The following is a 26,712-nucleotide window of genomic DNA, read 5'->3' on the forward strand; positions in this document are numbered from 1 at the left end:
TCCAAAACACCATTAGTTGATGCCCAACCAGTTTGATGAACCTACTGTTATCTCCAATTTTGTCATTAAGGAAAATCTGAGCTTCTGGGATTGATCTGTTGCAATGGATTACTGCAGTAATTCTCCACTACTAAATAATGTATTTATGTCATCATTCTGTAATCACATGTAATGCATACTATGTTGTGGTCAAATATATCAATATTAGTTCACATGAAAATAGACAATGATTTTAAGAGCAGAGATTTTAGAAGACTAGCATTTCAATACAGAACCAAGTACTTGGAGAGAGTGTATTTCTGTGATTAACTCATGAAACTCTACATTCTAGATCAGTACTGTGTTTCTTCTGATAATTATTAGTAATATGTGTGTCTTTTAATTTTACCATTTTCTCCTGTAACACTTCAATAACACTGCCATGTGTTTTTCTTTGGCCTCTATGTTCAGATTTTCTTTGGATCGCCATACTGACCTTGATCGGATCTTTAACATACATTCTGGAAATGGATCGCTTTACACATCAAAACCACTTGACCGTGAACTATCTCAATGGCACAATCTTACTGTCATAGCTGCTGAAATCAGTAAGATGACTTTATGTCTATAATACATATTTATGTTTATAATTCTGTATATTTTAGTTTTGTATATTTAACATATATTTATAGATTTAATTATATACTAAAATAATTCATTCATTGCTTATACAAATTATACAAATTATAGTTTTTGTTCTAAGAAATTTATATTTATTTTATTTATCTTTAAAATTTATTTATATATGACAGCAGAATGCATTATAATTCTTATTAAACATATAGAGTACAATTTTTTATATCTCTGGTTGTATACAAAGTATATTCACAACAATTCATGTCTTCATACATGTTACTTTGGATAATAATGATCATCACATTGCACCATCATTTATAACCCCATGCCCCCTCCCTTCCCTTTCAACCCCTCTGCCCTATCTAGAGTTTGTCTGTACCTCCCATGCTCCCTCTTCCTACCCCACTATGAATCAGCCTCCTTGTATCAAATAAAACTTTCAGTGTTTGATGGTTTGGGATTGGCAAATTTCACTTAGCATTATCTTCTCTAATTCCATCAATTTACTTGAAAATGCCATGATTTTATTCACTTTTATTGATGAATAATATACCATTTTTATCCATTCATCTATTAAAGGGCATCTAGTTGATTCCACAGTTTAGCTATTGTGAATTGTGCTGCTATAAACATTGATGTGGCTGTGTCCCTATAGTATGCTGTTTTTAAGTCCTTTGGATACAGACCAAGGAGAGGGATAGCTGGGTCAAATAGAGGGTACATTTCCAATTGTCCAAAGATTCTCCATACTGCTTTCCATATTGGCTGTCCCAATTTGCAGTCTCACCAGCAGTGTATGAGTATACATTTTTTTCCACATCCTCGCCAGAACTTATTGTTGTGTGTCTTCATAATAGCTGCCATTCTGACTGGAGTGAGATGAAATCTTAAAGTGGTTTTGATTTGCATTTCTCTAATTGCTAGAGATAATGAACATTTTTCATATATTTGTTGATTGATTGTATATCTTCTTCTGAGAAGTGTCTGTTCAGGTCCTTGGACCATTTATTGATAGGGTTATTTGGGTTTTTTTGATGTTTCACTTTTTGAGTTCTTTATATACCCTAGAGATTAGTGATCTGATGTGTGAGGGATAAAGATTTGCTCTCAGGATGTAGGCTCTGTATTCACCTCACAGATTGTTTCTTTTGCTGAGAAGAAACTTTTTAGTCTGAGTCCATCCCATTTATTGATTCTTGATTTTAATTCTTGTGCCACCAGATTATTATTAAGGAAGTTGGGGCCTAATCCCACATCATGGAGATTAGGGCCTACTTTTTCTTATATTATATGCAGAGTCTCTGGTTGTATTCCTAAGTCCTTCATTCATTTTGACTTGAGTTTCGTGCATGGTGTGAGATAGGGGTTTAATTTCATTTTGTTGCATATGGATTTTCAGTTTTCCTAGTACCATTTGTTCAACAGGCTATCTTTTCTCCAATGCATGTTGTTGGCACCTTTGTCTAATATAAGAGAATTGTAATTTTGTGGGTTAATTTCTGTGTCCTCTATTCTGTACCATTTGTCTACCAGTCTGTTTTGGTGCCAATACTATCCTGTTTTGTTACTATTTCTCTATCCTATATAGTTTAAGGTCTGGTATAGTTATGCTACCTGCTTCACTCTTCCTGTTAAGGATTGCTTTAGCTATTCTGGGCTTTTTATTTTTCCAGATGAATTTTATAACTGCTTTTTCTATTTCTATGAAGAATGTCTTGGGGATTTTGATCAGAATTGCATTAAATCTGTAGAGTGATTTTGGAAGTATGGTCATCTTGATAATATTAAGTCTGTCTATCTAAGAGCAAGGTAGATCTTTTCATCTTCTAAGGTCTTCTTTGACTTCATTCTTTAGGGTTCTGTAATTTTCATTATATGGATCTTTTACCTCCTTCATTAAATTCATTCCAAATTTTTTGAGGCTACTGAGAATGGGGTAGTTTTCTTCATTTCCCTTTCTGAGGATTTGTCACTGATATACAGAAATGTCTTTGATTTATGGGCATTGATTTTATATCCTGATACTTTGTTGAATTCATTTACTGATTCTAGAAGTTTTCTGGTGGAACTTTTAGGGTCTTCTAAGTACAGAATCACATCATCAGCAAAGAGTGCCAATTTGAGTTCTTCGTTTCCTATGTGTATCCTTTAATTTCTTTCATCTGTTTAATTCCTCTGGCCAGTGTTTCAAGAACTATGTTAAATAGAAGGGATGAAAGTGGGCATCCCTGTCTTGTTCCAGTTTTTAGAGGAAATGACTTCAATTTCTCTTCATTTAGAATGATGTTGGCCTGGGGCTTAGCATTGATAGCCTTTAGGACATAGAGATATGTTCTTGTTATACCTAGTTTTTCCACTGTTTTGAACATAAATGTGTGCTATATTTTGTCAAATGCTTTTTCTGAGTCAATTGAGATGATCATATGATTCTTATCTTTCATTCTATTGATGTGATGAATTATATTTATTGATTTTCATGTGTTGAACTAACCTTGCATCCCTGGATGAATCCTACTTGATCGTCGTGCATGATCTTTTTGATATGTTTTTGAATTCGATTTGCCAGAATTTTATTTAGAATTTTTGCATCTGTATTCATTAGAGATATTGGTCTGAAGTTTTCTTTTGTTGATGTGTCTTTGCCTGGTTTTGGAATCAGAGTGATATTGGCATCATACAATGAGTTTTGAAGTGCTGCCTCTTTTTCTATTTCCTCAAATGAATTGAAGAGTATTGGTATTAGTTTTTCTTTAAAGGTCTTATGTAGAACTTGGCTGTGTATCTGTCCAGTCTTGGGCTTTTCTTGATTGGTAGACTTGTGATGATGTCTGCTATTTTATCACTTGAAATTGAGCTGTTTAAATTCTGTGTATCATCCTGATTCAATTTGGGCAAATTATATAACTCTAGAAATTTGTCAATGCCTTCAATATTTTCTATTTTATTGAAGTGCAAGTTTTCAAAATAATTTCTAATTGTTTTCTATATTTCTGTAGTGTCTGTTGTGATATTTTCTTTTTCATCATGAATGTTAGTGATTTGGGTTTTCTCTCTTTTTCTCTTTGTTAGCATGGCTAAGGGTCTATCAGTTTTATTTATTTTTTCAAGCAACCAACATTTTGTTCTTGTCAATTTTTTCATTTGTTTATTTTGTTTCAATTTCATTCATTTCAGCTCTGATTTTTTTTAAATTAATTTTTATTGTAGGTTGTTCAAAACATTACATAGTTCTTGATATATCATATTTCACACTTTGATTCAAGTGGGATATGAGCTCCCATTTTTACCCCATATACAGATTGCAGAATCACATCAGTTGCACAACCATTGATTTACATATTGCCATTCTGGTGTCTGTTGTATTCTGCTGCCTTTCCTATCCTCTACTATCCCCCCTCCCCCCTCCCCTCCCCTCTTCTCTCTCTACCCCCTCTACTGTAATTCATTTCTCCCCCTTATAGTTTTCCTTCTTTCCCCTCACTTCCTCTTGTATGTAATTTTGTATACCCCTGAGGGTCTCCTTCCATTTCCATGCAATTTCCCTTCTCTCTCCCTTTCCCTCCCACCTCTAATCCCTGTTTAATGTTAATCTTCTTCTCATGCTCTTTGTCCCTACTCTGTTCTGTTACTCTCCTTATATCAAAGAAGACATTTGGCATTTGTTTTTAAGAGATTGGCTAGCTTCACTTACCATAATCTGCTCTAATGCCATCCATTTCCCTGCAAATTCAATGATTTTGTCATTTCTTAATGCAGAGTAATACTCCATCGTGTATAAATGCCACATTTTTTTTATCCATTCGTCTATTGAAGGGCATCTAGGTTGGTTCCACAGTCTTGCTATTGAGAATTGTGCTGCTATGAACATGCATGTAGCAGTGTCCCTATAGTGTGCTCTTTTTAGGTCTTTAGGGAATAGACCGAGTAGGGGAATAGCTGGATCAAATGGTGGTTCCATTCCCAGCTTTCCAAGAAATCTCCATACTGCTTTCCAAATTGGCCGCAACAATTAGCAGTCCCACCAGCAATGTACAAGAGTACCCTTTTCCCCACATCCTCGCCAGCACTTGTTGTTGTTTGACTTCCTAATGGCTGCCAATCTTACTGGAGTGAGATGGTATCTTAGGGTGGTTTTGATTTGCATTTCTCTGCTAGAGATGGTGAGCATTTTTTCATGTACTTGTTGATTGATTGTATGTCATCTCTGATTTTAATTATTTCCTATCTTCTGCTGCTTTTGGTGTTGATTTGTTCTTCTTTTTCTAGGGCTTTGAGATATATGTTAAGTCATTTATTTGTTGACGTTTTCTTATTTTAAGAAACGAACTCCATGCAATGAGCTTTCCTCTTAGAACTGCTTTCATAGTGTCCCAGAGATTTTGATATGTTATATCTGTGTTCTCATTCACCTCTAAAATTTTTTAAATCTCCTCCTTGGTGTCTTCTGTAGCCCACTGTTCATTCAGTAGCATGTTATTTAGTCACCAGGTGTTGGAGTGGATTTTATTTCTTATTTTGTCATTGATTTCTAATTTCATTCCATTATGATCTGACGAAATGCAGGGTAGTAGCTCTACTTTTATATATTTGCTAAGAGTTACTTTGTAGCATAGTATATGGTCTATTTTAGAGATGATTCATGTGCTGCTGGGAAGAAGTGTATTCTCTCTTTGAAGGATGAAATATTCTATATATGTCAGTTAAGTCTAAGTTACTGATTGTATTATTGAGTTCCATAGTTTCTTTGTTCAGCTTTTGTTTGGAAGATCTATCTAGTGATGAAAGAGGTGTGTTAAAGTCACCCAAAATTATTGTCTTGTGGTCTAGTTGACTTTTAAACTTGAGAAAATTTTGTTTGATGAATGTAGATGCTCCATTGTTTGGGGCATATATATTTATAATTGTTAATTCTTGTTGGTGTATGGTTCCTGTGAGCAGTATATAGTGTCCTTCTTTATCCTTTTTGATTGACTTTAGTTTGAAGTTTACTTTATTTGATATGAGGATGAAAACCCCTGCTTGCTTCCGCAGTCCATGTAACTGTTATGATTTTTCCCAACCATTTAATTTCAGTCTGTGGATGTCTTTTTCTAGGAGATGAGTGTCTTGGAGGCAGCATATTGTTGGGTCTTTCTTTTTCTTTTTTTTTAATCCAATCTGCTAATCTATGTCTTTTGATTGGTGAGTTTAGGCCATTAACATTCAGTATTATTATTGAGACATGATTTGTATTCCCAAAAATTTTTGTTCTTGTTTATTTTTGGTATTTAATGTGACTTGGAATCTCCTCTGATTAGATTTTCCTTTAGTGTAATCCCTCTCTCTGCTGATTTTCAACATTGTTTTTTATTTTCTCTTCTTGGAATATTTTGCTGCAGATGTTCTGTAGTGCAGGCTTTCTAGTTGTAAACTCTTTTAACTTTTAGTTTATCATGGAAGATTTTTATTTCATCATCAAATCTAAAGCTTAGTTTTGTTGGATATAAGATTCTTGGTTGGCATCCATTTTCTTTCGGAGCTTGGTATATGTTGTTCCATGATCTCCTGGCCTTGAGGGTCTGGGTTCAAAAATCTGCTGATATTTGAATTTGTCTCCCACTATGTGTGATCTGATTCCTCTCTCTTGCAGCTTTTAAGATTCTATCCTTATTCTGTATCCTAGGTATTTTCATTATAATGTATCTTGGTGTAGATTGATTGTGATTTTGTACATTTGGTGTCCTGTAATGATCTTGTATTTGTTTTTATCAACTCGCTCTTCATGCTTGGAAAATTTTCTGATATTATCTCATTGACGAGATTGTGCTTTCCTTTGGTTTGAAACTCTGTGCCTTCCTCTTTCCCAATAACTCTTAGATTTGGTCTTTTCATGCTGTCCCATAATTATTGGATGTTCTGTTTATGGTTTCTAACTATCTTTACTGAGTGATCAACTTTATTTTCTGGATTGTATAATTTGTCTCCATTGTCTGTATTCTTTCTTCCAAGTGATTTAGTCTGTTGGCTATGCTTTCTACTGAGTTTTTTATTTGATTTATTGTATCCTTCATATCAAGGATTTTTGACTTCTTTTTTTTCCCGAATCTTTCTCTTGAAGTAATCTTTTGCTACCTGTATTTGCTCTCTTATCTCATTGTTGGAGTGATCAATTTTTTTCCTGTATTTTCTCATTTAAGTTATTCTTTAATTGACAGATATTTTAACTATGAATCTTCTGAACTCCTTCTCTGACATTTCATCAACTTCGCTGTCCATTGGTTCTGTTATTATGTCCTGGTTTGTTCGGGGCACTTTCCTCACTTGTTTTTTCATGTTGTCTCTGTGTTTTCCTTTCTTGCAGTGTGGATATGAGATATTACAATTTCTTTCCTATATTCTTTTAGTACCTATGCAGATTATCTGTACCTCACCTTGATGTTGGGCTTCCAGACCCTGCTGGTGTCCCTAAATGCATACTACTGCATCCTGGATCTGTGCAAGTTAGAGTGGTTGAATCTGGGCCTCTGGGCTTAACCTCCTTAGTAGTCTACTTGTCAGAAGGGGAGTTCCTGCATCATAGGCTAGTCTCTGGTAGGTGTCTGGCCCCGCCTGGAAGGTGGGGGTCGGGGTGGGGGAGTTACCAGGCCGGCTGTGAGCCTGGGTCTCTCAAAGACTGGTGTGGGTGGATCTGGGCAACTAGGCTTGGCCTCCCATGGTAGTCAGCTGGTTGGAAGGGGCGGTCCTGTGCCTGAGGCACACTAGTCTTCTGGTGGGAAGAGTCAGTCCTAAGTCAGAGGCTAGGCTCTTGTGAGTGTCTGCCTTGCAAGGGAGGCATAGACTGGCTTCCCTGTGAGCCTGAGTTCCACACAGGCAGGTCTATGAATTATAGTTTTAGTTGAAATCTTAAATTGATTCCTCAAAAACCTATTTTTTTCAGTATTTCTTTTAGATATATGCTGAGGAAAGACTATAGGTATTGTAAAAGAAGCAAAATTGCATTTATGCTATCTTAGAATTTTTTACCACGTCTGAAAATTAAATTGATATTATGGCAGATTAAGAGGAGAAAGGCACACACATTTATTTAAGATTTATGTAATAAGGAGCATTCTTAAGGAAATGAGGAACCAAAAAAAGTTGCAAAGCCTGAATACTTTTGAACTAAGATGAACAAAAAGAGGCAATAGTGAAAAAATAACTAAATATTTACAGAATGTTTATTTTTGTTTGTTTTTGTACAGAATTTTCTCTGTTTCAATTGCCTGTCCTCCTTAATATTAAGAATGTCACTGTCTTCATGATATGTAAGAATACTTTTTATATAAGAGTTTTTTCTTCTGCTTTCAGGAAAAAAAAAGGAAAGGTTCAGAGTATCCTTCTTGTACATTCTATTTATACTATTGTATTTTATGTGATCTTATATTACAGTCCTGGGGATTGAATCCAGGGCCTTTCACATGCTAGGCAAGTGCTCTACCCCTGAGCTATATCCTCAACCTTGATTTTCTCTTTTTCTTTCTTTCTTACTTTTTTTCTTTTTTTCTTAATGTCTTTGGGTCAACGTAATCCTTATAGCAAAATGATATATTTTGTGTTAGCATATTCTGCTACTCTAAAGTATCTGTAAATCTAACATTTATTATTAACTAATAACATTCAAATAGAATGGATACTGCAAATTTTCTCTTTTGAGGAAACAACTGAGATATTAAATTTTTACATCAACACTATTATTGTGAATCTGTGATAAACCAGGTATGGGTTATGATTCTAAGAATTTAAAATTACATTTAATCTTGCTAATATATTAAATTAGCCTCATTTAAATGAGAAGAAACTAAAACTAAAAATCTGGAGATTTTTGAAACTTTCTGAAATAATGCTAGAGGTAGTAAATTGGGACTTATAACAGGTTATTCCAGTTCTAGCTCTAATAATTCTACACATAATTTACAAAATTTCTTCAAACTCTAAACAGAGATCAAGGATTCAAACCCCCTTTTTCTTTAGTTGCAAAAGGTGTTGCCTGAACACAGGATGGCCAGCATCATTTATGGAACTCATTTTCAAGTTGAAATGAGAGATGGCCTATTCAAAAAGTATTAAGAAATTCAACAGTAGCTTCTTCAGTCTAGTGTGGGGTTCTTTAAGATGGGCGGTCCTGGTCAACAGGTGAAATCACATGTTCAGGTCTCACAAACCTGCTCCATTTCTGATTACATACTGAGACAAACATGAAGCAGTGCAATTCAAACTGCTTTAAAAATAAATATTCATCAGGAGTTAAGTCATGGTCAGATAGCAAGCTGGTAATTTCCATATCTGAAATACTAAGATGAATCCTCAAATAGGTATCAAGGTCAAGTTATTTGAAGTAACCATTCCAGACTTTGGAAGGCAAAACATCAGGTCTGAATCACCAAGTGCCTCTGAAGAATGTAACGAGTCTAGGCAGATCATCAGCAATCATTCAAAGCTTCAAGCTATATTAATAGATTTAGTTTATCTTTCTAATTTGGCTCTGAAATACAGACCAACGCTAAAAAAATCCAGTTTCATCACAATGAGATATAAACAGTGGTACCTGTTAATACTAACAATTGTTGGAGTTTTCCTTTATGAAAGCTGTCACTTCTCTGTCTTCATCCTAAGAGTTGATTGTGTCCAACATGATTCTCCTCATTCCAAAAGTAAGGTTGTTTGTGCTCTGCTCATTTCAAGATACTTTCTCAGGTCCAATGAGCTTGGAATTGCACTTTCCATTTCAGATACTGTGAGAAATTTAACTTCTAAAGCTAGTTGAAGTAATTATGATTCAGTGAAAAGCTAAGCCAATTAGCTCTTCTAAGAACTGAACCTATTTTTTTGCCACTAACTGAATTCAATCTGTGGCACAACTGTTGGAATTACCTACCTGCCAAACCAACACCAGTCAGGGTCCCATTATGCTATTCTAAGAATTAAATTAAGCAATGAGAGTGAAAGGGAAACTGCATATAGGGAATTATTTTTACAAGACTTTAAACACTGGTTTTATGCTAAGCATGTCACACACCTCGCCTGGAGCAGGACAGAATGACATAAAATGTACTTCTTACCAATGTGTTTCCAGGCCCTGCCTCAAACAGTTTAATTCTGCATTCCAATGCAATGTATCACATCATGTGGCAAGTGCTATCTACTGCAAGTAATTATTTAGTGCATTATTCCATGGCATAATTCCCCTTTTCATCTTTAAAAAATATTTTAAAATGCCATGCAGAGAATGAAAAAAATCTAAAATTAAGGACATAATCAGGGTCTTAATAATAAACTTGAAGTTTCAGAACACATTTATTGTAGTGGCCAAAGAGTTCCTTCAAGAAAATTTAGCTATAATCATTTCAATACACTCTGAGGACAATGGAGCTTGGTATAGGAAGAAAGGACTCCATTACATATTAGTAAAAAAAAAGTTGTGTCCTAAGCATGTGCAACATACAGTTCTATTTTTTGAAAATCTGGGGTATCTAGACAATAATTGAAGACTTCTATTTAGATAATTGCAAAAGCTTTTGGAATTCTAGTCATAGTCTCACCTCAGCACACACATTTTAAGATCCTTTGTTGCTGGTACATTGTGCTACTCTCCTGCTTTCCTGAAGGACTCTGAGGGAGACTCAAGTGGTAAATATATGCCAACAGCTCTTCTGTATGATTCTGCATTCTCAGAATGCTTGTTTGTTTATTTATACATAAGCCATGGCATTTGCCAACAAATGTGTGTGAATATATATATTTATTTATTCACACACATACATATATCACACACACACACATTGCTTTTTTAATAGGTGATGCCAGACCCAATGCTTTACAAAGACAATCATCCCTGTGGCTTTAGCTTTTGAAGATCCTTGGACTATTTGGAAAGAGGCTAAAGAATCTACATATTGTGTTAGGGCAAAGTCTAACAAAGCCATTTTTGAGGCTTGAAACTTTCCTTTTTCTTCTTGTTTTCTGTGACATAGCTAGTGATTGAATTGCTACCAACAAAAGTTACTTTTATGTCACACTTTATATTGAAAATACACATTTTGTTTATGTCCACTTACTATAGCAGTAGATTAAAGAACAAGTTCTAGAGAAATGGAAGAAGTGTGCATTTCCACTCTTCTTCATAGCAACAGGAAACTTGAGAGTCAGGGGTCCATTTTTGGTGAGTACTCTACCTCTGGGTCTTATGAATAGAATGAGACAGATAAAGGTGCAGATACAATGGTAAATATTTTTCTGTTTATTTTCCTTTTCTCTCTTCTTCTTCCCAATGGGCACCTCTTCAGACCAACATGAATTGTGAGAAAGCTTGTTAACAGGTTTTTAATGGGTGAATGCATTACATGGAGAAAGATTGCACAAACACTTATAAAATAGCCATGAATACATGATATTGGTAATAAAAATGATGTTCATAACATTTAACATGTTTGAAGTACTAGTCATCAAACTGATGCTCTGACAAGAACTTTTCCTGATTTATCACACCTAATTTTCCAAATAACTATGTGAGATCAGAAGCCCTGTGTTTTTACACATACTGAGTAATAAGGCATTGGGCAAAGTCACAATGCGTGAACATGAGTGGACTTGGATATAAAAGAAGCTCACTTTACCTCCAGGGTATGAACTCTCAGCCACCTGATGCAGGAAAAGGTGGAGGGCATGCAGCCATACATTACAAACAGGAAATTAGAACCTGTCAACAGAATATATGTGGATTAAGAAGTCAGAGCTAAGACTTAAGAGGAGTGTCAAGGAGATGCATTTTAAATTCCCTCTTGGAAAAAGGAACAGAAGTTGAATATACTTCAGATAGATTTAGAATCCTATTTGCCTTCCTTTTTACTACTTCAGACTTTAAATATGCCTGCTAAGAAATCAGTTCTTACACATTATTTTTAAAAAGCTGAAATTATTATATTAATAACAATACAATTACACATAGCTGGAAGAAGAATTCTTTTCAGCAGTAATATGTACTCTATTTGTATATGACAGTATTTTTATTTGTATCTGAAAATTATTTAGTTAAAATTAGCAAGTCAGATAAATTTTGTAAGGGCAAATGATAATATCCATAGCACTTTTTGGTTTATATCACTTAATAAGATTGTTAAATTTACTCTTTGGGCTTTTATAAAGCTAAACTTCCCTTTTATTCTTTTAAATTTAGTTTTAACTTATACATTAAAAACAAAAAATGTACATATTAGTGGGATTCCACTTAATATTTTATATTAAAATATATACATATTCTTATACACACACATATGGCATGGTGATTAATCAGGTTAAACAAAAGCTTCTCCTCAAATATTTATAATTTCTTTATGATGGAAACTTCCAAAATCCTTTCTTCTGAGTTCTAAAATATATAGCACATTGTTGTTATCTGTATTTCCCCTCCTGAGCATAAGCACACCAGAATTTCTTACTACTTTGTAACTATAACTTTGTATCCATTGATCAACCTTTTCTTATTTTTTCTCACTTCTCTACTTTTTACAGCCTCTGGTAACCAGCATTCTACTCTCAACTTTTATGCATTCCACTTTTTGAGATTTAACATATGAGTGAAATTATGAAGTACTTGTCTTTTTGTGTCTGGCTTATTTACTTAATGCAACAATCTCCAGTTACTTCCAGATTGTTGCCAAAGACAGCAATTGATTCTTTTTCAGAATCAAATAATATTCCATTGTGTATATGGACCACATTTTCTTTATCCATTAATCAGTTGATGGACACTTAGGTTGTATCAACTTCTTTACTGTTTTCAGTGGTGCTGGAAGGGATATGGAATTGCAGACGTTTCTTCAACATTTCTATTTTCTAATATTGTTCCTCTACTTTGTCAAAGTTTTCAAAGAAGATGGATTTTATCTAAAGATTGTGATATTTGTATTTAATTCTGAATAATTATAACATGATTTTAAAATGTTAAAACACTCAGATATCAAGAAAACTGCTTAGAAAAATCTACAATGAAGATGATGCAATTGTGACTATTATAGGTTTGTTACTCAAGCTAAGGTAAATAAGGAACATTTTTTATTTCCTTTACAAATCAAAATATTTTAACTGCATCACTTTATTTGAAAATTTTGATGCTCTTTATTTTAGCCTTTGTAGTAAATACATCATTATTAGCTTGCCATTTGTTTGTAGAGATAATTTAGAACCAATAAATTGTTATGCAAAATCAAGTCATGGCTGTTGAAATGGTATCATTCATGACTATATAAATAAAATGTCTGAAACTTTATATCTCAGGGTAAATATTCTATCACATTGTAGAATTAGTAGCCATATATTATAATTTCCAAGAAGCAATTTGAATGTTACTATTAGAATACATTTTAATTATCATAGTCAAAAAATAGGTTTTTAGAAGAACAAGGATTTATTGGTCTTGGATAAGTAACTAATTTATTTAAAAATAGTTCTTCATCTCAAAAAAATGTTAAAGATTAAATAAGTTATATGTGAAAATTATGTAATAAACATTTATTCACATCTTGTATATTTGGACAGGAAAGACACAGATATGATTTCAATTATACTAGGTTTTACTCTTAATTTTTTTACAAAGTGAAAATAATCCCATTGTGCTCAATATTAACAGAATTCATGACTACTTAATTAGGCCCTGCAGTAAATTTCTTCATTGCATTTGCTCATTATGTTAGGAGAATGAATGAAATGTTTATTAGTATGTGAGCATTTAAATATCCATAAGATGCCTATATAAATTAAATCTGGTGCACAAACATGCATTCCTAAACAAAATTTCTCCTTTATTTTTTCTAGACAATCCCAAAGAGACAACTCATGTAGCTGTTTCTGTGAGAATTTTGGATGTTAATGACAATGCCCCACAATTTGCTGTGTTCTATGACACTTTTGTATGTGAAAATGTCAGACCAGGACAGGTGAGCAACTGGAAGATTGAAAACACAGGGCAGTTCTGTATTAAATGTTTTATTTTCACAAACTTGACAGGAATGAATGAAAAAGTGATAGGAACATTCACATATACTCCCTGCAACATTTTCAAAATGGTGACAGGTTTTTAAAATTGAGAGTATCTAAAATAGCAGTGTACCAGGTTTCTTAATTCCTTCCTAAAGTTCTGGTGTAAAAGAAAAGACATTATCATTTGCACACAAATGTATAGAAACAACTTCAGCACCCTGCACCTGCCAGGTGAGCGCGCTACCACTTAAGCCACATCCCCAGCCCCACAACTTCAACATTTAAAGCCCTCGAAAACATGAGCAAACTAGAATCCTCTGCTGTACCATTAGGTAAATATTGAAATTGCTAGAGAAATGGGAATGAAAGTTGGTGAAAACCCAGCAACAAATGCATGGAATCTTTGAAGCATTCCATCAATATTTAGATAAATGTGCAAATACATTTTGAAGTAGGGCAGCAGAATTTGCTTATACATTGGTTTTCATCATTACACCAACATGTAAAGTGCTTAATGACTCAGTTTTAGTCCTTTAAAGCATTCTCCCTACATCAGCTTTGTTTATAATTATTTAAATCTTTTCCTCAGTGGACACATTTTGTTGTTTAAAAAGCTCCAGAATATATGGCTGAAAAGAGTGTTCTTAATTGCTTTGAGTGCTGTCTTCACAGAAGGAAGCTGCATGTTATAAATAATAATTGGGAATCCAATGTATTTTATTAGAGAAAGAGAAGCCATCATGAAGCTGTATTGTGTTTTGACACCATTTGATGCTTTTATAAACATCAATGTCCTTGTTACATTTTTATGCAAATTATATTGTGGAATAACTCGAATACTTTCTTTTGAATATACAAACAGGGATTCAATAGCCTATCTATTGTGAGAAATAGTAAAATGGCTGCAATTGGATTCCTTATTTTTTTTAACTTGAAAATATTATAGAAGTGTTTAATTGGGAATATTTAAATGACTTTGCTACTTCCAACTTCTTAATGAAACAGTGTCCACCCTAAAATACCATTCAAAATAGTCCTCTGCTTGGCAGGCTCAGCATGAGATAAGTTAAAATACTTTCTCTAAGAGATAAATTACTACTACTGCATTCATTGCTCCCTCTATGATTATTCTATTTGATTTTCAAGAGATATCTTTTCAAAGCATTTCAATTATTATATAATGCAGACTTACAAATGTATTCAAAATATACAGAATAAAGAATTGTGTTTATTTTCCAGTGCCTTTTCTCTTTTTAACTATAGTTGGCTCAGTAATGCTCCAGAATTTCTGTACGTGTAAAACCTAGTTGGCATAATGAAGAAAAATAATCCAATGAAAGATGATTTTAATAAAAAGCAGTTAGCCTACCTTGACTATCGTGATAGAAAGGACATGATTAATAATTCTTGTTTAATTGACTGCATGGACAAGTCTTCCACACTAGTTATTGTTAATATGACCAGTTTGTGAAATGCCACCGTGTTCTCATTGGCTGAAAACTAGTTCTGCTTATACAAAAATGTTATAATAAATGATAGAATTCTAGGTTCTGACATCCAAGCTTGCAAACTTAAAGTGATTATTTGATAAACTTCTTCTCTGTGCCTTTTATGATAATCACTCATTAGTTTGGCCTCCCCTCCTCCTAGGAAAGGAAGATCAGGATGTCTGGGAATGCTGCAGTTATTTATAGAAATCTCAGTCCACCCAATACTCCTGCAAATTAAGTGCTCTTTAAGTAGCACTTAGAAAGCAACATGGGGAATAATTCCATTCATTTGGCATGCAGACGAATTGATAAGACAGAAATAAAACTAATTGCTACTCCCTCCTCCTCCTTATTTCCTGGCCTTAGCTCTTCCTTGATCTAAGCATACAAGACTTTCTTAGATAGGATGCAGTTTGCAACTGATGAAGTATTAGAAGTCAGTCCTCTCCTGCCTAACAGGGTTACTTAAATTCTCACCTTTCTACTTCAGAGAGACAGGACCTTGAAGGAAGGAACAATAGGTCTTTTACTTCCCTTTGGTTTCCCTCACTTACCTTCACTCCTGCAGTCGGTAAAATGTATTTAATAATTTTCCAAGTCTAGATGAAGAAAATACCATGTTAATCACAAAGAACCTTTCCCAAGGAATCTCTCTAGGGAGGGTTGCTGTTTATATTTACTGTTCACTAAGCACCTTATTAAAGCTAATACCACTGACAGCAAATATCAAACCAGATGGCAACCAAGACTTTATCAAACCAAAAATCATTTCACATAGTTTTCATAGGACAAAATTTAGTTACTTCCTAACAGCTAAAAGATTGAAGTTTTCCAGAATAAAAGAAAGTTTTTTTTCATCAACAAAAACTCCTAGCTAAAACATTAAGCATAATAACTATTTGTTTAATTTTAAATACATTAAAATCCACTCATTATTTCACATTTGGTTGTAGTATGATCACTGAAACATTCTTAATGCTTATATCAAATGTAAAAATACAATGATAATATAAACAATTATATTATTGCCAAGAAGAAAAGCTAAGAAAGAGTTACCTATATCTCTTTTCCATAGCTCAAAATGAATATTGGATATCACCAGCTTGTGTTCATTTGTTTCCTAAGTGTGATAAATTGTTTCATTGCAATCGGATTAAAATGATTTGTCTCCAGTAGAAATAAAATATTGAGTGTTCATATAGGAAGCCAGCAGAAAACTTTTATCTACTTCTTGTTGTGAACTTCTGGTATTGATTGCAAGTCTTTATGGCACAGTTACAATAGTTTTGTGATTTTGAATGTATGATTAGAATAGAAAGTAAGGTTAAATTGAAAGGTAAATTTTGGAAATAAAGGGGTTAAACACTAAAGCCAAGTATGCCACCCCCCCAAAAAAATCTTATGAAGCAGTACCTCTATTTGCAACAGAGAAGTCTTAGAGTCATAAAATTTATTTTAAAATGATAGGGATTCTGCAAATTGCCATTCTGTTTTTTGTAACTTTAATATGAATTGGAATTACTCCTTTCATAACAAAGTATATCAATTAACCACTGACATTTAAATCAATGAATCGACTTTTTCATTAAAATATCATTGAGCATTTTATATAAAACTTTATGGTTTACATATATATAAAGATGTGGATATATGTCCTCAGAAATGTATTATTGTATTATTTTGAGGATAAAAATGAACTGCAATTGTTATTTGTAATAACAGTTACAATCATATGTTTATTTTGAGACATTGTAGTTTTTATTCTAAAGAAATTAACTCTTTCTTGTGTTTATAGTTATATTCATATAGAAATCTTTGTGACTAGGAATTTGAACTACTCTACTGTCTTTCAAGATATGTTACTTCATTTATTTCTCTTCAATATACTCTTATGAATCAAAATTTTAAAAATAAATCTTTTAAGTATATTTGATTGATACAAATCAGTTAAGAAATTCTTTGGTAAATGAATTAATAATTCCTGAGTAGTTTAAATACCTTTTTTATGTTTTTATCTTTAACTCCCATACCATTTTTATATTTTATAAGTCTGGCTTCTATTTAATCTTATTATAAATAAGATTTAGTCAAATATATTTTTAAATTGTTTTAAACTAAGTTAGTTTTAAATAATTTTTGATGCTTATTTCTAGGTAAAAACATATTTTTGCATGTCTTAATTAAATTCTTGTGTCATTTTTGATAAATGAGTAAAATTATAATTTTAAAAGTTAATACTTGAAATTTTTCACATTTCTGATGATGTAGCAAACTTTGAAAGAAAATAAGAATGGTTATAATGATCTCTTCATTTATTTCTTGTTTTGTATAATGTTTTAAACTTGAAATCCCTAATTAAATCAAGAAAACCTCAGCAACAAATATTTCCACCAACTATTCACACAAAGTTAAATTGAATTGATGCATTAAAAAGCATATTCCTTTTAATTAAGCATATTTGATGATTTTTACAGGCATAAAAAGACATCAATATGCATAAGAAGCAACTTTTGAAGCCCTGATAATAATTTAAATATTTTTTAAAACAAAAAAATTATTTCATATGTAACTTAAAGGATAAAGAAATCATATACCGACCTAAATACATAACTGTTACATATATTATATATTTATATAGTATCAATCATATACTCTATCAAAAACAATGATCTGATTATGTATAAACCATTAAATTTTCCACTATTATCAGACAGTTTCTATTAACTCTTATTTTAAAACCAATTACCATTTCCCCATATAATACATATCTTGAATTTAAAAATATATACTTGTATTTAAAGTGCAAATGAAGCAAACTATTGCTATTACAGTAGAAAATAATATATAAACTTTTCTTTCTAAAATTTATATTCAACATTATGTATGAAGTATCTATTTTCTTTTATTATGTTTCAGCTAACTTTGGAGAGGAGCAAAGCAATATTTTTATTTCCACAATTTTTCCTACATCAGATAAACTCTTCCCAATCAATGTTTAGATTTATGTGAAATAACACACTGGTTCTACATTTAAATATAGAAACCCTCAAAAAATATAATATCTTACAATTCACCATTTTGAAGGAAAAGACAATATTTATGAGAGAGAAATAAGTGGGACTGAGTGGTAGAAGAGAAATATCATTAAAAAGAAAATGATCATTAAGATTTATTCACCATGAACAAAATAAATTCTTTTAAATTTTTCTACAAAGCAAATTTTTTAAAATTATGTATTACAAAAGCAGATTGATTATACATGTGTATGTTTGATGACTATATAATATTTCTCTCTCCTACAGCTAATACAGACTATAAGTGCAGTAGACAAAGATGACCCTTTAGGTGGTCAGAAATTTTTCTTCAGTTTAGCTGCTGTCAATCCAAACTTCACAGTACAGGATAATGAAGGTAAGTTTTAGAATTTGTTCATTATAATATAACATGACATTAACTGGAAATTTCTTCTAAAGTAACTATTATAATATACATGATCTGTCAATTTATTGATCTGCATTATGAAATTTTGTTTTTATCTGATAGTTAATGATATTTCATGATAATGTCTTGTTTGAAAATGTTAGCTCTCTTTCATTTAATAAACTATATGAGAGAAGTGTCTGTGTAGATATGAACAATGAGATTGATGTTGAAATGATTAGAAAGGCTAGAAATAATCACTTTGCCTAAGAAAAGGTATAGAAAATATGAATGGAGAAATAAGTAACTCAGTGAAAGTGTTATGCAAACTCTGATGAGATTGAATAGCAGCAGGTTTATTGAAGTCAAGTAGGCATAAAGGAAGAGTAAGAATGTGATGTAGCCTCACTAGCCCCTTAGAAAATATGGTGCAAAGGCATTGCAAGATATGCTGTTGTCCTTATAGTATACAAATTTTATTTTTCAGAAATTAATTTTTCTCATAGTCTCACAAAAATAAAACACATTTTACAGAATAGTTATGATTGTTTAAAAGTTGAACAGCTCTGTTCCCTGATAAATATGTCATTGGAGTCATTCTAGTTAAACAAAATTATGTTGTCAGATCTCTACTCGACTTATTGTATGTTATGTTAAGCTAACTATGCAAGCTTATGTTTTTTAAAAAGACATGAGTTTTAGAATGGCTGCAGATTTGTGTATTTTTAAATAAGCCTCATAACCACATTGGCATGTGTGTAAGTGCTTTCTTCACAATGCATGATGTGTGTTGGCAGAATCAGAATCTAGGTAGTTTTCAAAGTACCAGCAAATAATTTAACATAATAGGTCATTTTACATTGTGCCAACCTTTATTCAAGCTATTTCATCTGGTAGAATCTTAGCAAAAACCAACTGAAAGGGGGAGTATCTATTGTAAACATCTGTTTTTTATTAAATATGAATTTATTAAAATGCTCATGTTTTCTATCACTCCAAACACCTAAAGTTATCAAGTTGAAAAAAAATTAACATGAAGGTGGCAGTCAAAATGCAGAATGAATATTTAATTTTTAAACATGAGTTGTAGACATTCATATGAAATATGAATTAGAGATTAAGTCTGAATTAGAGATAAACAACATCCTACTTTTTAATTTGCTGAACCTGGCAACAGATGCATTGAGTTTTGTTGTTGTTGTTGTTATACATGACAGTAATTAAACATTGAATTTAGACTGGAGCTGTCCCTAGTACTGAATTTACAGTATTGAATTGACAGTACCTGCTTCTAGTTGTATTTTAATTTTCTCCCTGCTCCAGTGAAACTGAGCACTGGTCATTAAAAAGTGATGTAGACATGAAATAGTATTGTCTTAGCATGGAATTTCAAAGTTATTGGGGAAATCATTCAAGACCAGCCTTAATTAATTTTTGACAATTATTACCAAGAGTTCTTTAATCTATATACAGTACTCAAAGCAGGAAATAAGCCCACAGAATATAAACCAGAATATTTAACCTAATCATATAAAATTAATGATGCTGTGATACTGGGTGAAGTTTTTTTAAAAAATTGAAATAGCATATATACTACCTTAGTGTTAATTTTCTAGCCTTGTATTAATTAATATTTGCCTTAAACTCCCTTATTTCTAGGTTATTCCTGTTTAAAATTAATTTTGTTTATTCTATCATAGGTCAAAAATTATATCATGAATTTCTAAATATTCCATAAAATAATTTGAAATGAGTCAAACTTCATTTGGTCCCTCAACCTGTCCAAACTATTACAAAACTAAGGTTCAAACATTTGTTAAAAAATTAAAAATTAGACAAGCAAGATTCTAAAAGTACCATATATATATGCTCATATTATCTTAGGATATTTCAGGGGAAAAATAGTTATTGAAAGATAAATTTTAAAATTTGTTTATGTGCATGTTATTTTGTTAGTCTGCTTTCCCAGCTTATGTAGTTAACTGGTATCATTAAGTTCCAACTCAAAATTAAGGAATAAATTATTTTGTATTCAAACACTGTACCTGCAACAGATTACCTCTATTTTTTTCTCTCCTGTTTGTTTGATTTAGCAGCTCACTGACTCCCTCCCTATATTGGCATTTTAAACAACTCTGCAGGGCTGACTAAACAAAACTAACTTCTCTGGGCAAACAACTGGGATAGAAACTATCATACCAATTATTTTTTAAATACTACCTGTTTGGGGATAGAAGTCTTTTTTCATTTTAACCCCACAAATTCCATGTGAGAATACTAGGTCAATTAACATGTAAAGAAAAAGTCAGTAGTATAATATGCTAGGTAGTGGGATATTTGTCTTTATTAAATCTTTACTTCAGTCTGGAACTTTATTAGGCACTTCTAAGAGTTAGCCCAGGCTTTCTGTTATTACTTTCAGTTAAATACATCCTTTAAGTTATGAGTTTGTTTGAATGAGTGGAAATCAATGCTGAGAAATGTCAAATAATTTGCATGCTGCTGGGTATATATTGAGATTCTTCATGGATTTTGACTATTTTATTGCTTTAAACAATGTAACAATGCTTACAATGTATCCAATCCTATTTTCTTCATGAATATTGGATTGAGATATGCTGTTTGTGTGTAAATGAATAAATGAAAGAAAATAATATTTTCTTTTGGTCTACAAAGCAGATTTTCAGAAAACAGTAAAAAAAACTTCTCATCTATGTAAACTTGATATTTACTTATACAAACTCACCATTTTGAAAATACTATGGGATAATTTTTGAAGTTAGTACTCAATCCATAATGTTAGATTCTTTGAACTATCTTATTTGTCTTGTTTAATGGCATTGTACATATGTAATAGAAAACTTTATAATGTTTTATATTTTTTATGAAGAGAGTTTTATTTATATATACAATCCTCATTATCACCATGAGTTATCATTTTACTATATGAAACAAACATTTGTAATGTTTTAAAGTTTATTTTAGATAACACTGCCAGAATTTTAACTTGAAAAAATGGCTTCAATAGACATGAAATAAGTACCTATCTCTTGCCTGTGGTGATCTCAGACAATGATTACCCAATTCAGAGCAGCACAGGCACACGCTGACCATCAGAGTATGTGCCTGTGACAGCCAAGGCAACATGCAGTCCTGCAATGCTGAAGCCCTGCTCCTCCCTGCTGGTCTCAGCACTGGGGCCTTGATCGCCATTCTCCTCTGCATCATTATTCTGCTGGGTAAGAAACTTTATAGAAAATTGAATCATCTTCTAGGACACTTACTGTAGTATAATTTTAAACAAGGAATATTGCTATCAGAATAGTCCCTTGCCCAAACTTACACAAAAGTTTTAGGATATCCAGCCAGAATATAGAAGCAATGAGACTTTTCATCATTCAGATGTGAATCAAAATGTAAAAAAGCAGCTTTCATACTGTCATTACAATATATGAAATAAGTAATGAGAAAGCAAGAAGGGTTGAGGGCAGAATGGTTGTGTTAGATTTTAGAAAGTTGAGAGGTAGGTGATTGCAATTCTTGAAAAAAACATCAATGATTGGTACCACCAATTAGTTTATAGCTGGCCCATCACTGCTCTCCTGAGCCCTGTAGTAACTCTATGGCGTTGTTTCATCTTGGATGATCTGCCAAACTCTAATTCAGGAGGAGGGTAGAAGCTGGAAGAGTATGATAAGATTTTAACCTCAACTCTAAAAGTTAGATATCAGCAAATCTCGGTAAGGGTAAAACAATATTGATAAGGTTTAAGATACATTCTGTTAGAAACACAATTCACAAATTTGATCTAGTATAGGACTTCTCACCAGCATAACTATACTCATTATCAATTTTTCATACTTACATTAAAGTTAATTTAATAATTAAGCATTCATTTCAAATTCTAAAATAATCTTTACAATAATTTATTTTAACAATTTTTACTGTTATAAAAAGACAGCACCTTTATATGTGAAGTTAGGACCAATAACAAAGACATTGCAACCACAAAGAATATTAAAAATATGTGTTAATTCCATAATATAGCTAATCCCTCATAGAAGATTCATTTTTTTCCATTTTTTCAAGTATATACAAGAGCTCTATGATTAAATATCTCAAAGGTAAATTATACATATGAAATAAATCACTAAATTAATGGAATGATCAATTCTACATAACTTTCTTTCTTTCCTTTTTTTTTAGTTTTGTTTTTTACTGGCAATTGATTCCAGGAGTGTTCTAACAATGAGATCCATTCCCCGCATCCCCCGCTTCTCCCCACCCTCCCAGACAGGTTCTCACTAAGTCTTGAGTGTCTTACCGGGATTATTGGTGTGTACCACCACATTAGACTTTACATTCGATTTACATGTAGTTTAGGAAATGAAAATGTGCACCTTTAAAAATATGTATTATTGACTGGAATGGTGGTGCATTCCTATAATTCCAACAATTAAGAAGGTTGAGCATAAAATCACAATTCCAGGACAGTCTAAGCATTTTAAGGAGAAGCTTGGCAACTTAGTGAGAGCCTGTCTCAAAATAGAAAAGGAAAAGGATTGGGGATGTAACTCAGTGATAAAAAACAACCTTAGGTCCAATCCCCAATGCCAAAAAAAATAATAATAATAACAATAAGTCTTTTTTTAATATATTTAGTTATGAGGTATTTTCATATATAACAAAAATAATAAATGATTTCACTTAACAGAATATGGGAGAATTGATAAAAGTTTATTTTTATAATTTGACTTTTCTGTATTACTAAACATATTAAGAGAAGTCAAGAAACAGACTTTATACTAATTAAATCAAAAAGTTCAAATATGAATAATCTATTTATTTGAGGACTTTATAATTTATATGTAAATTATATTCAGTCATTCTGCTGAAAAATGTATTAAATATAAAATCTCCAGTAAGAATAACATCAAGAGTAGCAAGCTTTTATTAAGTTGATTTTGTCAAACAGTGTAAACAATAATATAATGAAAAGCACTTTTATCTTTCATTTGATGAAACAATGTATGCAGTATGTATGGTTATCTTCACTTTATATGCAATAAAGATGAATGTTTGAAATATTTAAAGCATTCTCCAAGGCCATCAATTTGTGAGAGGTTGAACCAAAGCACCTTGCTTCTTGGTGATTGTGTGTACAATTTTCCAGTGAAATTTGGAGTTTTTGTCCATGTTTTTTTTTCCTCATAATGGCTGGGTTGAGGCCTCACTGTCTTATGTGTTCACTGAAAAAATGTTAAAACTCTCCCTTTATTTGATTTACTTGTCTCTAAAATAATGATTCTTGATTTTATAACCTAGAGTAAATTGCTTTTTAACTGCTTTTGAGTTAAGAATGAGATTAAATTTACTCTCCAGATGCATTAGCTTCAAACTATTGTTTTGGGTATCCCTCTGACCCTTAATGAAAACACTATATCTGACATTCCAAGAAGCGAGGAAATAAACTTGGAGTTGGAATCAATATTACTAAATTTTTGTTATTAGAAGCTTTTTGACTCAGTAAAATCATTTTGTTCATAATAATCAATCTGAGTTTCAAAACTTTACTTCATACATTTTATGGATGCATGAATACATGAGTTTAAGCAAAATAAAATTTATTTTTCCCAAAGACCTGAATAATAAACAGCTTTATGTCTTCATCAAGGGCTATTTTTTTTTATCATTTTAAGGCCAAGATTACTTAACAGTGGGTTAAAACTCCTTTTGGTAGAATTAGAAAATTTTTTTTTGCCCTGTCACAGATTTGAAGACCAATAGTCTGAGAATTCCATGTTAATAAATAAGGAAACAGAACTTAGAATATCTTGATACAAAAATATCATAATTCCCCCATCCTTTAGACATTCTTCTAAAAGAGGCTAAGGACAGATATATAAAAGAGAAAGATTTCTCCCCTTCTTTTACCTATGTAATTGAATTTCCATCTGTTTCTGTAAATCAATTAAATGGACCAGAATCTAAATGTTTGGGAACAGCAAATAATAGTGGGAAATTTAAATGCAATCAGAAGAATTTGATGTTAACTTCCTCTTAGAGTTCATGTTATTAACATTAGTTTGGTTATTAACAGTATTATTTTTATACTTATTGTTACTGTCTCATCAAAGTGGAGAACTGTCCTTTGTGAGCAATACACATTTCAACTTATGTATACACATTTTTAAAAATGTATGTTGGGCTGGGGATATAGCTCAGTTGGTAGAGTTCTTGCCTTGCAAGCACAAGGCCCTGAGGTCCATACCCAGCACCAAAATAAAATTAAATTAAAATAAATAAAAATGTATCTGGCCAAGGTCCCTGCATTGATTTGGAGTTAATCCAGTGTAGTGACTTGAATATACTTGTTGTACTGTCATCTAACAAATTGGGGGAGTTCTCTTACAAGATATATATTACTAAGGAAAGCATCATAAACCTCTAAACCCATGTTATGTCTAAACATCTGGGTCTTATTTCCTATAATGTAGGCCTTCTTTTAATAAAGTAAGAAAAAAGCTATATAAATCAATCAACACAGTTATTTAACAGAATCAATATTCTATACCTTATTAAGAATGGTAAGGATGTGAAAATACAGGCATATTTTAGCCACTTGGATCTTACATGAAGATTAGTTCAACTTCTCTAATGTTTGTATGACATCTATCTTACTATTTATTACACAAGACTCATATATTCTGAACAACCAGAAACTAACACTTCTTAGAAAAACAGAAAAAAATATGCACTGTAATTAAGGAAGATTCCACAGTGCCTTAACAATAAGTCAGAAACACCACTTTTGAACATCACCTACCTTGACTAAACCCTTTTCTGCTTCCCCCAACCAAAAAAAAAAGAAAAAAAAAGGAACGTGCAAGAAAAAATGGGGAAGTAAAAAAAAAATATCTAAATAACGCATGCTCCTTTTTCCTGCTCCCACTTGCTTGATAGCATTCTGAATGGGCTTCTTATGTCTCTCCTTTTTTTTTTTCAAGTTATAGTAGTACTGTTTGCAGCTCTAAAGAGACAGCGGAAGAAGGAACCTCTGATCTTATCCAAGGAGGACATCAGGGACAACATCGTGAGCTATAATGACGAAGGTGGTGGCGAGGAGAACACCCAGGCCTTTGACATTGGCACCCTGAGGAATCCTGCAGCAATCGAGGAAAAGAAGCTGAGGCGAGACATCATGCCAGAAGCGCTCTTTATCCCCCGCAGGACTCCCACGGCGCCTGACAACACGGATGTGCGGGATTCCATCGCGGAGAGGCTCAAGGAGCACGACCTGGACCCCACCGCACCACCCTACGACTCCCTGTGCCACGTACGCCTATGAGGGCAACCACTCGGTGGCTGAGTCGCTGAGCTCCCTGGAGTCAGGCACCACCGAAGGAGACCGGAATTATGATTACCTCCGGGAGTGGGGCCCCAGGTTTAACAAGCTCACGGTGATGTATGGTGGTGGGGACAGTGACAAAGACTCCTAACCTGGATTTCTGTTCTGCTCAATAAGAGGAAGCCATGTAAAGGACACTGTCTCCACTTCACCATATTTGATAATCAGGAGACGTTTCCTGCCACTCAGCACAATTCTTTCCCATTTATTTCTTAATTTGTTCATTAATTGCATTAATTCTTTCCTGTAGGATGTCTCACGGAATATATGCGACATTTTATTTAATCACTTCCAAGAGCCAAAGCTATGGAAATTCAGTGTTGTCCATCTTAGTAAAAAAAAAAAAAAAAAAAAAAATTCAAAAACATGAACAGGATAGCTCTCCCTTAAGCAACCTCAGAAATGAGCCGCTTCTGTTAGATACATGTTCTGCCCTTGCAAATGAAGTTTTTGAAAAGGTGCAGACAAATTTTAAGATATATCCTGTTCTGTACATTAAATTTAAAAAGAAAAAATGTACATGTGGTGTTAGTAGGTATGATATGCAACCTGGTATACAAACATTTGTGCAATTTCATTTCATCAAATTCTATCTGCTAATGTTTTATATTTATATTTTTGTATTTATTTTTAAAAAATAATCCAGTTTTTACAACTACTTTGTCTCCAGCTTTCCCCCCCCCCCAGGAAGAAAACAAGTTCTCCATAAATTAATAACTTGGTAGAAAATTATATTAAATACAGGTAAGAAGACAAAGTCATTTTAATATTGAAAACGGTAACCAA

The 26,712-nt window shown here is 32.6% G+C and overlaps 1 pseudogene; it reads left to right on the plus strand.

Annotated features, from left to right (window-relative positions):
- The window catches only part of LOC143409589 (cadherin-10-like), a 57,562-nt pseudogene extending 31,545 nt beyond the window's left edge, over positions 1–26,017 (plus strand).
- The last annotated feature ends 695 nt before the right edge of the window (positions 26,018–26,712 follow it).

This window comes from Callospermophilus lateralis, unplaced genomic scaffold (genome assembly GCF_048772815.1).
Source record: "Callospermophilus lateralis isolate mCalLat2 unplaced genomic scaffold, mCalLat2.hap1 Scaffold_103, whole genome shotgun sequence".
Classification (NCBI taxonomy): domain Eukaryota; kingdom Metazoa; phylum Chordata; class Mammalia; order Rodentia; family Sciuridae; genus Callospermophilus; species Callospermophilus lateralis.